We start from the raw sequence: 12,695 nt of genomic DNA on the forward strand, positions 1-12,695 counted from the left end.
AAGGTACTGGTACGTTTCACAAAACCCACCCCTTTACCCCCATGGACGTACCGGTACGTCCTTGCATAAAAATGCTATTTAATTTTTTTTTTCATATTTTTGATAATTTTTTGAGAAAATTCAGGCATTTTTCAAGACATTGAGATCAACCTGACCTCTCTATGACAAAAATTAAGGCTGTTAGAGCAATTTAAAAAAAATATACTGCAAAATGTGCTGGGAAAAAAATAACCCCCTGGGGGTTATGGGTTGGAAATTTCCAAATAGCCTGGGGGTAAAAGGGTTAATTACCATACATAAAAAATTTGAAATCTGTAAGTACCGTAATCTATGTACAGTCTTTAATAAAGAGTGCATACACAATCAAACTTACCATCTACTCATTAAAAAAATAAGTAAAGTAACATAAAACATTAAAAAGTCTAAATTTAAAAAAAATACCCATTTCTAATATATAACCAACAAGTGTATCTACATCAACATCTCTCCTAAATTATCAGTGGCATATTCACCATTAAGGCAGTACTTCACCTCTGATTAACAAATCTCAAGAAGCACATAAGAATGTGCTCAAATGACAGTACTGTGATCTGTCAAATAACCTCGGAAAACCAAAAATTGTGGTCTCTAAACCCATATATGAAAAGTTACATTCAAATCTATGTAACTATGTAACAAAGTTACAGCCAATAATGTACAAAATTTTACATCACACAAATATTTCTAGCGTATTCATATTATACAACACAGTGTTCTCAGGTTAATGTTAAATGTATTACATCATAACAACGTCCAGTACAAAATTAATCTCAAGTTTGCATTAGTTAATATTCATTCTAATGGAATGAACAGGAACTATATTAATAAATAATATATAGTAAAGTACTGTATACTGTACTATACCCATATAATAGATAAGATATTCTCAAGTGTTTATCTTAAAAAAAAAAAAATTCTTATTTCAAAAGAAAGAAACAAAGTTTAAAATTACAATACATGTACTGAATTATGGATTATGAAATTAATTGTAATAAAGACACGAGTCAAAGCTGTCTTGGCTAAACTTTTTCAAAGCTAGCAACACGAGGATTTTATTAGAATGAAAATGTCTATATCACTAAAAGGAAAATACCAATCTAAGTAATTGGTGAAATAAAATGACCTCCTGAAATATGCAATGAAGTACAGTATAGTAACACGAAAAAAAAAACTTGTTAAATCTTTCCTTTAAATATAGCCATTTTTGCTCGGCGTTATGTCCGACACCCATACAGGTGTTTGCTACAAAATCATGCCAACTTTATAGCTAGTTCCAAGCTATCTTTTAAAATGGCTTTCTTAGTTAAAGACAATTACTATACAGTACTACAACACACATTTATATGTAAATAAATGACATATTCTACTTCTGAGTTTTGAGTTCTGAAATATATTATCATCTGCAATTGTTTTCTTCAATTACTGAAATTAATTCGGTTCCAAACCATTCTATGATTAGCATCACTGTATCAAACACCTCTTCACTGTCAATATCTTATAAAAACTATAATCCTTGATGAACAAAAAGTTCTGTAAATCACTTTACAGCATAATTTTAATGCTTATTTTAAAAAAGACATCACCATACAGTATTTATAAATACTGTATATATTTTGCATTACAATAAAGTATATAAAAAATAAAAATTATCCAGATTCTGTCTTTAATCACAAAATAAGATTAAACAAAAATTCACACTTCAGTAACTTGAGAAATCAACATTGAATAGCAACCGATAAGACTATATCAAGCTCGGATTAAGCATTAAATCCACCCTTACTAATCAGAGGTTACAATGGTTGCCATGCAAAAATGAAAAGAAAGGAAACTTTCTAAGGCTGATAAAAATGGTGTGAAACACATAAAGTGGCAACTTCTGGACAAGGTCTGAGATAAATATAGCTAAGGTGAAGCAGAGAGAGGAGCCATGAAGAGAGAGACAGGGAAGCCAAACCCTCCCTCACATCTCTAAACTCATTTTTCCACCCAACACGCTACAATCGGGCAACAATGTCACGCACATACATCATCTATGTTAGACTCGTCTCTGTGCCATAAATCCATAAAAATTAAAAGTACAGAACACAAAAGAAAGATTGTCAGTTTAAATTGTAAAATCTATGGAATTTATTATTTAAGTCAACAATTGTAAACCTCCCATCCTATACTTGTCCATGAAATAATAACCACATAGATTGTACATAGAGTGCAAGGAGACTGTACTCTGCTAGACACCATGCTATAAATAGCCCTGAGTCTATCTCCCCTCAACCTTTACTCTCCAATGACACTGAGGAAACAAAAGCACCAGCTCCATTGTATGTTCATTTTGAAGTAAACCTAGCATTCAGTGGTCAGTTCAAATACAAATGTATAATATGAATTTTTCCTATTCAATAAACATGTTGAGCAAAAAAAATGTCAATAACACTTTATATTAGATATAAAACACTTCAGCTAATGTATTTGGCTCTAGTATTCTTAAAGAGTAGCAACTAGATGAAACGTATAATCAACAGTAGCAGCTCTTAAAACAATCAATTACAATATGCTAATTAAAGCTATTGTTATTTTTGTACAAATTCTGACAATCACAAAAAAACCACTATGCTAAATTGTATCTATTTTTTTTACAAGTTAGTTCTATTGATATTAATAAAATTCTTACATAAAAATTTTACATTGTATTCTTTTATAAAAACTATTCTTCAAAACCATGAATTTTCTTCAAAATGAATCGTCACAACAGTTAAGAAAGGATCCATCTTGATTTATGTATAAAATCATCTAAATGTTTATTGAATCAAAATGGCATGGAAGTCCAAACAATTGTTAGCGGTTAAAATTTTCATTTTTTCTTGTTTATTTGAACCGACTCTCTATTGGTTCTAAATTTTATTATAATGATTGGTTTCTATTTTAAAAAATTTTTCTTTAATGTTTCAATCTTTATCTAAAATACTCATAGAAGAACGTCCTAACAAACTGAGCTATAATACTTTGCTGCAACTTTTAAGAAAATAATTACATTATCTGGAGTATATCAAAATGAAAACTTTTTTTTTTCCAGCCATAAGGTGATGAAGGTAAATAAGCACTTCTAGATTATGAAACAATTGTAAAGTTTTTGAGCAGCAAGTCTAAGAAATTTTGCCTACAAGACTTTATTCTGAAAATTAAATGACATTTACAGTATACGAGCCAATCTAGAAGTTCTAGACTTGTACATCAGCTCAATATTTCAAACAGGTATGCAACGGCATGGATAGGTTGGTTGGTTTAAGATTGGCCTGCATCAAGACGGACCACGGGCTCTTGCGTTGGCAGATCATAAGTGGTCGCATAAGCTTGATAATATTGTAGAAAGAATTACTGTGCCTGATCAGCTGATGATGATGATGATGATGATGATGACATGAAGCATGTGACGACCGGGAGAGAGTCTGAAGTTAGAGCCAGGGACACTGCAAAGCAACTTGCTATCTTTCCAAACCCATTTGTTCCTCAATCCTGTATAATTTAATTTTTTCTTATTTCAAGTCCATATCAGGGGGGGGGGCCTGAATAAAACCATAATTAAGGTAGAAAAGCTTGTCACTTTAGCTAAGAAATCCTTTTTGATCATGGATGAAAAAGCTGGATTGAAATACTCTGCAGTTATAAAATGAAGTTACATATCAAATTCAAGTTTCTGCAAGGTCTGCTCAGATTATACAGGAGAAAAATCTCAAAAAGACGATAGTATTAATGTTACATAATTCAGAGCTTTGTTCCACTGTTCCTAAAATATTGTTTACTTGTGTAAATGTCCACAGCTTTCAGTTACAGTATTATATTTTAGATAAGATGACTCAAAATGGTGATTAAAATGTTGAAAAATGTTCTAAAAAGAATCATTATTGAAGGTGATATTTCATGTTAAAAGAGGCTGTGATAACGTACTATCAGAAGTGCCATGAATTATTGCCTTAAAACTGACTGTATTCATCAGGTGTTTGTACTGTACATAAAAGTATTTATTTTGGAGGATTTACTTTGTTTTTCTTTTCTTTTTTCAGGTAATGTATGAGCATTCTATTCTGTATTTTGCAGAAGATAAATGGCTCTCAAGGTCTTTTCACTTTTATTTTTACTCACTTAAAAAATAAAATGAAAATAAACACTATGAAATCCTTTAATTTCTATTAATCTTACAAATTCTTCATAATTTTTCAAAATAAAGGTTCCTCATCCTCATAGAAAACAGTATACTGTACATGATCTGTAAAAATGGACACAAAGGAAATGTTTATAGTTTTGGTAGTTAAGTATATTTTCCAACCATTTTGCAAAGTCGCATATGAACATGAAGGGTGAGGTCGGTAAATATGCGAGAGAAGGGATTAATGTAGGCGAATTAACAGTCATGTTAAATTACAACTGATTGCACTGCATGCAAATTCACAATATAAAACCTATCCCTTTTTAATCATCATCAGTCATTACTAGTCCATTGTCGAACAAAGGCCTCCGATATGTCTTTCCACTTGCGCCTGTTTATGGTCTTTCTATGCCAGTCCACACCCACAAACTTTCTTTGTTCGCCAATCCATCGTGTTTTCTTCCTTCCCCTGCTTCTTTTGCAATCTCTAGGGACCATCTCTTTTTAATATTACAGTATAAATGATACTGTATTGTGATTTCATTTCCTGTACCTTAGCATAATGCAGCATTGAAAATTTTATACAATACTAACTTGAAAAAAAAAATGTATCAAATGAGAAACATTGGTTTAAAAAATAAAGAAGGCTCTTTACATATTTACGAAGCTGAAACATTCACTACCTACCATGTCCTTTAATATGAGACTTATCCTCAGGAGGGATAAATCCCTGTACTCAAACTAGCTGGTTTACTAACTCTGGAAATGTCAAGGCACTTCAATCCTTTGCAGGAGCAAAAGTGATGACTCCTGTTAACCTCCTAACAACCTGAGCAAGATGTCGCAGTGTTAGGCAGGCATGGAAGAACCTACATTCTTACGGATATGTTGTCCAAATGTACTGTCATTTATGAGAAAATGGGTTGACATACATTACGTTCATCCTCCCCCTCGTCTTGGAGGATGGGGGAAGATACAGCACTTCAATACAAACTCACCCGTAAAGGAAAGTTACTTGATCGTATGGCTTACCTGCATTTAGAGTCTAGTCCAGCAAATAACAGTATGACTGCTGCACTCCAAGGGAGAGGGAGAAAAAAAAAAAGAAAAAAAAAAAGAGGAAAATAGCAAGATATTCTTACCTTTCGTTCTAGTCTTATGTTGCAACAGCTATCTTAGACAAAATGCTTCTTGTTCCATGAGAATACTAGAGAAGCTTACAAAACCTGTTGACAGCTATCACCAGTCCAAGAGTAAAGGTATCCACGTCCTTCATAACCCACACGTTCTTCCTGAGTACTGAGGAAGTGTGTCTGGAGCTGCACCCTGAAGCGTAGAGTCCTCTTCAAGTACCCTGTAGTGTAGTAGCCTCCTCACAGGACAGAGAAGCATGTCATCTTGATCCACATAATTCACTCACTGGAGAGAAGAGATGGAGAAGGACTCGAATGTGGACAGCTGGGTTCTGGGTCTTGGCTACAAACTGCACGATAAAGGTGGAGACCACCTTCCCTCCTTCAGAATGACTCATGACATACAAAATCCCATGCACTTCACCTACTCACCTCACCGAGGCTAAGGATAGTAAGAAAAGTGTCTTGAGGATCAGATCACTATCTGACGCCTTTCTCAACGGCTCATAAGGAGCCCAATGGAGATACTGTAGCTCACTTGAGTGATGTCCATTTCCTGTGGTCCGAGTTCTCTGGGAGGGCAGGAATGTTCAAAGCTCTTCAAGAGCATAGAAAATATTCACGAAGAATTCATCAATGTTACCGAGTGCCTGTCAAACTGTCGGAAAGCTTGCAATACTTGGAACATTGCTTGCATTTCCAGCAGGTTCATACATGCAGTCTTTACTTCCATGAACCGTGTTCCTGAAACAGTCTGGTTCCTTAAATGTGTACTCCAACTCTCCTAGGATGCATCTGTGAACAGCAGTATCTCCAGAGGCTGGGCGTTTAGAGGAACTCCCAGGTGAGATTTTGGTCATTCAGCCAGCAGGCCTGATCATCTCTTACTTTTTGTTCCACAGGAACTGAAAGGTAGGGAAGTTCAGTAGCTGCTGATTAGTTACGCTTTAGACACCACATTGCCGTTGTCGAACGAGAAGTTCTTAGTCATTCTTGGATGATTAGGCTACCTCCGCGTCTTCTGATACAATCCTCCAATGATAAAATTCTCACTGCTGCTGTGTCTATCAGCTTACCCAGATGCTCCACCCTTTGCTTATGCGTGAGACTTGACTTCTCCAAGCTGATTACAATAGCCAGATCAGAACAAAATGAAATCAGTAGAGCAACTGCCTCCAGGAGGAAGACAGGATCAGCCAATCATCAGTATAGTGTACCTCAGACATAAATCCTGATGGAATGAGCTAAAGTGGAAACGAGTGTAAACACTGGCATGAACACTTGGGGAGCAGTTGACAGTACAAAGTACCAGCTTTGAACTGGTACACTAACCCCTCCAAGGATGAAGTGGAGGAACTTTCTGTCTGACTGACAGATCAATATTTGAAAATACACGACCTTCTGGACCACAAAGTAAGTAGTAGTTTTTTCTAATGACGGAACATATGGTATTTACCATCTCCCTCTTGAATGCAGTTTATAGAACAAGCTTGTTCTGAGGAAAAGAGTTGATAACCTGTTTCCCCAGCCCCCGTTGACTTTTCCTGGTCAAGGAAAAATGGACTAAAGAAGACTGGAGAACCATCTTGGACAACTTAGAGCGAGTTCTTCTTTACCTTCACCTCTGCCAAAACCACCAGAGCTTTCAGCGATTCTGGAGGGTAGGACAGGAATGTCAAAGGTGTGAAAGTAGAGAAAAAGCTTGTGAAAGAAGGCAGCATCCATCCCAGAGGACTTCCAGCAACCAACTCTCCGCTCCGTGTCACTATCACATTGTCCAATGGTTTGATAGACATACACCACTAAACAGCTAGTAGAGGGGAATGCCGACTTCAGTGTTCCCTTCCTCACTCTACCACCCTTCCTCATTCGGCCAGGTTGGGGGTGAAAGGGAGGAAAGTTGTCACGCCTTCCTTAGAGGCTCTAGAGACTGCAAGAGACTTCCTCAGCGCCGACTTCAACAGTTGGATGAGATTCAAAGTTCTCACTGCTACTACCTTTGAAGGGACTGAACCCTTAAAAGGAAAATGCTTGATAGCTCAAGGAGTAGGGGTTCACCTTCTTCCATTCATTGTAGCCTCTACATACTTCTGTGGGAAGAGGTCCACAGACTCCAGCATTGGTGCATTTTCTAGCCTAATTTGCCTTATGTGTCCGATGAACCAGAAGGCAACTGCACCCCTCCTCTTCAGAGTCCAGTTGGCCCAATGGTAAGCCAACTGATATACTAAGAAGCTTTGGTGTCAGAGAGAACCAAGTCTGTAAACCCTGCCCCAAATCCAGGATGTTGCTGGGAGGCATGCCAAGGAAGCGGTTTCCATAGCCGTTAACTCAAGAGCCAAGAATAAGGTGCCCTTGTGTTTGAGTCTCTCCGCTGGGATCCCTGATGTCAGCGCTACTACTGGTGGATCAATAGGAAGAGGAGATGGGCCTGGTTTTTCCAAAAGTAGAACCTCTGCTGTCGAGACAGTACAGTACTGGTCTTATCAATGGCAGTTACTCCTCCCTTGATAGGCACCCTGGTAGCCACCAAGAGATCACTGAATTCACAAATGAGTGCTGGCACAGAACCGGAGTTGGGTGCCATGCGGTTGATGATCTCCCGAGACTCCTTTCCCCTCGCGAGGGGTTACAATACTCTATACGTACCTCAATGAAGTCCTCCTCCCCTTTGGAGCACTGTATTCAGAAACCAGACTGAGAACAATATCATGGTAATATTCCGCCAGGAAAAAGGGACTGACGAACAAAGATCAGATGCCCCTTCAGAGGGTGAGCTGCCTCTAGCTCTCGTAATGCTAAGAGGCCTAAGAAGCACTGGGTGCCTTGGTCTCTGAAGGGCAAGTAGGAGAGCATGGGACGGAATGGCATGCGAGCGAGTCACATAAGTGCCTATCTCTGGGTGGAGACGATTAGCACTTAGAGCAGTCCTGGGACTTCACCTATTCTGGATCCCTAATACAAAGACATGTTGGAAGGTCTTCAACACATGAGGAGATCTCAAGTCAAAAGACATGTCACGCTGCAGGTAGAAATCTTATGAAAACTAGTCCTGACACGTTGGCAGGTCTCAATGAGAAGGAATAAGTGGACGATGACCAGAGTCTCTTGCCAAACTAGAATTTTGGTCTCATGAAGAAGAAATGCAAGGGATTCCATCACATGTGTCATAACACTTGTCTCAGGGAAGAAAATAAATGGAGGTTCCTCCTCAGCTTGGGTAGACTTCTTCGGGGCAGTTGTCTTCATAGGCTAAACTGAGGAAATAATGAGCATCATCCCAACTTGAAGTGCACATGCTCACTCCCATACAAGACCGAGCACTGGTAGCAGGAACAAGAGCTCCTGTACCACATACCGAAAAACCTTCCCAAGTAGGGTTGGGTCTCCATAACGCACTACCTCTCCCTCGCAACTGTGGAGAAAGATTTATAGAGCAAAAAGAGAGAGAAATTTTTTTTATTAAGTTAAAGTTCTTTTTACTGAGTGTTGGGGCTCGTTTGCTCACAGATGATCATTTATGAATTGGCAAGAGTGCAAACAGAAGATAGCTCGAATGTGGACAGCTGGGTTCTGGGTCTTGGCTATAAACTGCAGGATAAAGGTGGAGACCACCTTCCCTCCTTCAGAATGACTCATGACATACAAAATCCCATGCACTTCACCTACTCGCCTCACCGAGGCTAAGGATAGTAAGAAAAGTGTCTTGAGGATCAGATCACTATCTGACGCCTTTCTCAAGGGCTCATAAGGAGCCCAATGGAGATACTGTAGCTCACTTGAGTGATGTCCATTTCTTGTGGTCCGAGTTCTCTGGGAGGGCAGGAATGTTCAAAGATACAGTGAACTGTGGGATTCACTCGATTGCATGAGCAGTCTTGAACTGATGGATGCCCTTCCCATCCAGGATGATTACACAGGTGATGGCTTGTACGTTGATGAGCAAGCACAAGTGAATGTACATGTGCCAGTAAGTGTATCTTCTCAGGTGAAGGCAACCATTTGTATACAGGTGGGTGCTCACATGCAACGGGACAAGAGCTTTCACCTGTGATGGAAAATTAACAGGTGAACAAGAGTGCACTCAGGCATAAGAGGTCCTGCGGAAACAGGAGAGTACTGTACAGTTCCATACGTGAGGGCGAGTACATAGGTGCGCTGTCACTACCAGGCGAGTGCTAACAAACACACAAGCGTGCTTGTATGAGAGAGCACGCGCACCGGCAAGCACACTTCAACAAGCGAGAGTGAGTGTACAGGTGTACTACTGCTGACGGGTGAATGCTAGCAAACAGCTGAGCCCGTGTAAACAGTAAAGCACACACAATCAGGATAGTACTATTGTACAGTGAACCCTCGTTTATCGCGGTAGATAGGTTCCAGACGCGGCCGCGATAGGTGAAAATCCGCGAAGTAGTGACACCCTATTTACCTATTTATTTAACATGTATATTCACTTTTAAAACCTTCCCTTGTATGTAGTACTGTTAACAAACTACCATTTAATGTACAGAACACTTAATGCATGTACTACAGTACCCTAAACTAAAACAGGCACAAATATTAAAGGCAATTTTATATCATGCGTTTCCTAAACACGCTAAAAAGCACGTTAAAAAATGGCAACCAATGTTTTGTTTACATTTATCTCTGATCATAATGAAGAAACAAACTGGAGGTAGAGCTTTGCTTATTACCCAGACATATTTCCCATACTATTCGCTTAGAACTACATCACATCTTCCTACTTTAGATATATATATATATATATATATATATATATATATATATATATATATATATATATATATATATATATATATATATATAATATATATATATATATATATATATATATATATATATATATATATATATATATATATATATATATATATATATATATATATATATATATATATGTATACACATATACATACCTACATATATACATACATACATATATACATAAATACATGCATACATATATATATATATATATATATATATATATATATATATATATATATATATATATATATATGTTACTGTATATATATGGGTTATGGAAAAAATCCGCGAAGTGGTGAATCCGCGATGGTCGAACCGCGAAGTAGCGAGGGTTCACTGTATATTGTAAACCTCACCAGGTGAGAGCAATTGTACAAGTTTTCTACTGCGAGAAGGAGCATCCTGGCGAACAGATGACCACGCATGCACACAGGTACGGACTCAAGGGATGAGGATGACTGTACCCTGGTACCACTGTGGACAGGCGAGCGCTCGTGACCATCTAAGAGTGAGTGAACAGATGAGCCTACACGATCTGAGAAGTAAGTGAACATGAAGATCTACTTAATGTGAGAGCTGTTCTTCAAAGCGAACAAGTGAGCGCATGCATGCTGAAGGGTGCACGCAACTTGGTGAGAGCGTGCAAACATGAGGATCAATTTCATCTGATAGCTTTTCATCAGAGTGAACAGGCGAGTACACGTGAACATGAGGATCAATCTCGTGTGAGATACCAATACAGTACCCAACTTCTTCATGAGTAGTGTCTCCTCTGGTTGTGCTTCAAAGTTTTCTATCTTGTCCTCTGCCTTGGAAGGACCAAGGAGATCTAGCCTCAAAAGGCATGTGGGTACACTGTACTCTCAAATGGAGATTTCAGGGAGAACTGTAGGCACCATCATCATGTTTGTGTGAAGATGTAGCACGCTGTGCATATGAGATGCACTCTCTCTTCACCTTCAGGATGCGCATAAACAACATAGACTCCCCTGAAGATAAAGAGGTCAAATCAGGTATGGAGGCGAGAGGGACTAGGCTATTTCCTCTCTTCTCAGAACAAGTCATCGAGGTGACGGAGCTGCTAAAGGCGGGAACCTATCATCAACTGCACCAACAGGAATCTTATACTGTTGTCCTGGCTGGATGAGATTACCTCACGCTCTACTTCTGCCACGGCAGCAACGGCCCTCAAGGTACTGTAGCACTAGGAGATTGGGAAGTCCTAGCATGGACTTGCAACAGTCCTCATGTCTACAGAATGCCCTCCAGACCTAACGATGGCCACAGCAACTTTTGAAAGGAGTCCTTCACCGTCATCGTCAGTAACATCAGGCTCGCTACAGAGTGAAGGATGGAGGTTACCTCATTCACTGGGGAAATCAGATGAAACCTCTTCACATGCTGCCAGCAGCTATGGAAGTTCTGGGTTATCATCCTTCCTTGTTATTCCTATGGTGGAGAGAAATAGAGAAGAGTTGGAGGGTAGAATACCTGAGGGCAAAAGAAGAGCAACAGCAGTTTTCTTTACCCTTAAGAAGGACCTCATAGGGACAGTCTCGGTTCGATGACTTTCTCCTCTTGCCAAATTTGACCCACTGCAGAAACAGCTATTCATTACTGTACATTCCTTACAAGGGGATGGCTGTGAACGGTCATGGCACAATGAATGGATATCAACATTTATGCTGCTTATGGCCCGGGACAACAGGGGAGGATCATATGTCTTTGTTTCTCCATTCCACAACAAGCAGAAACCAAACACATCACAAAGAGAAAAAGAAAATTAATGCAGTAAAGTTAGGAACGCAGAGACTATGTCCCTATTACTAGGTGGCTGAAGTCAAAGTGACAACTCGGTGAACTGTGGGAGGGCCTTCCCTGTCTTGAGCCAAGAACTACAGACACCTCGTTATAAATCTTAATAGCCGAATTCCAGCTTTGATGAAATCCAATTCCTATTAAAGGACAATGGTTTGTAGCCATGTAAGAACAAAACTAAGTTCAACTAAAAACGACAATCAAACAAGCAAAAAATCCTTTAAAGTCAGCAAAAATTTAAAGCAACTGAGAAATAAGCCAGACTTTACATTTATTACATCCATTTCCTTTATTGAACCCCTTATTTTATTCAAAATGCATTACTTTCCAAAACCATCTCCCAACAATAGGTACGGTAATTTTCAAAGATGATTTTCTTCAATGTAACAATTGATCTTTCCATCAAAGTATGTACCGACAAATTAGTCGATAATTCATAACCATTCTTTTACATCATCACTTCCTACACAATGAACTGCTACATTCCTAAGCTGAAATATTGATCCGGCTTTACATGACCTTTAAGAACACAATAACAACAAAGTTCAACAAACATCCACATGCATTTCAACTATCTTGTACAGTATTGCAATGCTCTTACAACATCATGCATTCAACACACTCATAACTTGTTAAAATGTATCTATAATTAACCGATTAAAAATACCATATATTTATTAATTTTAGAAAATTAACCCAACTAGTCCTAAGGAACAATAAAAATATGAAAGAATGGCATAGCATATCTAAACCTTTCATAACTGAACAATGAA

The 12,695-nt window shown here is 38.4% G+C and overlaps 1 protein-coding gene across 3 annotated transcripts in view; it reads right to left on the bottom strand.

Annotated features, from left to right (window-relative positions):
• Positions 1 to 12,695, bottom strand: part of LOC137647618 (trimeric intracellular cation channel type 1B.1) — a 97,431-nt gene that overhangs the window by 25,668 nt on the left and 59,068 nt on the right. The gene's annotated exons all lie outside the window — the stretch shown is intronic.

Source organism: Palaemon carinicauda, chromosome 1, assembly GCF_036898095.1.
Source record: "Palaemon carinicauda isolate YSFRI2023 chromosome 1, ASM3689809v2, whole genome shotgun sequence".
Taxonomy (NCBI): domain Eukaryota; kingdom Metazoa; phylum Arthropoda; class Malacostraca; order Decapoda; family Palaemonidae; genus Palaemon; species Palaemon carinicauda.